The sequence below is a fragment of the Anneissia japonica genome, unplaced genomic scaffold (genome assembly GCF_011630105.1).
Source record: "Anneissia japonica isolate Jap-2015-1 unplaced genomic scaffold, ASM1163010v1 scaffold287713_len945575_cov184, whole genome shotgun sequence".
NCBI lineage: Eukaryota > Metazoa > Echinodermata > Crinoidea > Comatulida > Comatulidae > Anneissia > Anneissia japonica.
The window spans coordinates 426,422-428,750 of NW_022725774.1; positions in this window are offsets into that span (position 1 = coordinate 426,422).

The window sequence follows — 2,329 nt, forward strand, 5'->3', positions numbered from 1 at the left end:
AGAATTGCACATGTTAGGGAGTTTTGATCAATTCCGACGAAATTAGAATTTTTAAAACAAAATTTTTTCGCGCGCTTCGCGCGCATTTTTTAATGTTAAAGCTTGTGCTTGCTCTCCTTTGCCTTCTAAGTTATAACACATAGTCCAAACTCAAGAAAGAAAATTTAAGATAGATCGTTTTACCTAAAAGAAGGGCCTCAATGTGTAATGATGTTGAAAGAATATGTTTGTAATAAATAAAGCCATAAGGAAAAATGCTTATATTCAGTTTAAAAAAAAACGAGTGTGGCCATATATAACATGAGAATTTCTTGTTGAGGTAGGCCAATTCCCTCTAAAAATTGCACATTTAGGGAGTTTTGATCAATTCCGACGAAATAAGAATTAAAAACACAAAAAAAATTCATTTGTTAGGGTTAAAGCTTGTGCTTGCCCTCCTTTGCCTTCTAAGTTATTTAAAAACATAATAGTCCCAAACTTGAGAAAGAAAATTTAAGATAGATCGTTTTACCTAAAAGAAGGGCCTCAATGTGTAATGATGGTGAAAGGACAGGCCTATGAATTGTAATAAATAAAACCACGATGAAAATGCTTATCAAACACACGTGTTTGGCCTAATAATAAAATAAGCCCTATGTCGTATTGTTTTCTATATGGTGGGGGGGGGGGGTATCACACCAAGTCATACTAACCGGGAAAATTATTACCTTTGCCCCCCGACCCAAGACCTTTGTTACGCATCTGCTTATAAGTGGGCCCCCCCCCCCACACTTTGAAAAACGTTCCGCCGGCCCTGCTACATTCCAAAAATTACGTAAGTTGATGATGGTGAGGACAAAGTTTACGATAGTCATCATCATTCATAACATTGTTGATACTTTTTGAATTAATCAAGGATCATTTTCAGCTCTTACAGCATATTACCACGAATCTTTTAGGCACAAATGACGATAATGCTTATGACGTATTCATTGTCGTTTTCGTAAGGTATTAATAATAATAATAATAATAATTAGAAAGAGGATGATGATAATGAAGACAACAGCAAAGACAACAGCAAAATTAACAAAAATGACGACGATGATGACTACAGTAACAATAGTGACAACAATAATAATAATAGGCCTAATAATATTATTAGGCCTATTATTATTGTTGTCACTATTGTTACTGTAGCCATCATCGTCGTCATTTTTGAACGACAATAATAATTTCCATTGTTGAGGATTATAGTCCTACGTAGAAACATAACATACCATAAAGCTGCCTTGCCGCGGCTTTATCCCTTTTACTCAATTTTACAGGGCGATGTGAGCCCTCTCTGTTGTCTCTCAAATGATACATCACATCGGATTTATTTCGCGAATAAAGTATACCAATCACATGACCAATTTCGTGAGTTAAAACCCATAGCAGATTGAAACCTGCAAAAATATAAGCAGTACCGGTACAATAATATTATATGAAAGCTGTAAATATGACACATTGAAGATTCAATGATGGACAGACAGACCAATCTAATGTATTTAATTGAATGCTAGTTGGGCTAAGCCTATATATATAATAGGCCTACGCATACTTTATAAAACATAAATTAACCTAATTTTCTGATAAACAAATTAAATAACATTAATTAAATGAAATATATTTAATGATATAGGCGTATTTGCTACCAACCGTAACACACAATTTGAAATAAAAGTCGGCGTATGATGACATAATTAATGTCGAAATATTGAATCCCAACACGATGGCGTGTATTTCAATACTTGGAGTATGTATTATACTTTCTTATCTGCGATTAATCAGTGGACCTTTCAGTAGTAGGCGTANNNNGGCGTATCGTAGAAGAGAATCACTAATGGGCATTGACCTCCGAAGTACTGTAGAAGTACAGAAATAATAGAGTGTTTTTTTGTGGATGAAATATGGGTATATAGAACGACTAGGAAAAAGGTGTGGTATCGAAATTCCAAAAGAGGAAGCATGTTATAAAGATATCCTGTTTTCTTTCCTGTATTTCTTATGTAAAACCGGATTTAAACTTTCAAAACGTTTCTACAATGTGTATTTAGGCTTCATCCATACGGTATTGCGAATGCATCAATAGTCAATCAGTCAATTGATTGAATAACGCTTTTGTATCATCGGCATACCTTTTTAGTGTAACCTTACAATGACTAGCCAATAATTAATTGATATAGAGAAAACACAAAATAAAATTTAAAAAATATGTTCTCTCTTATAAAGTATAATGAAACTAACCTGATGGGGAAAAAAAATCAATAGGAAAACTAAGAGGAACAATGCATCGAAAAAATGGGGGGGG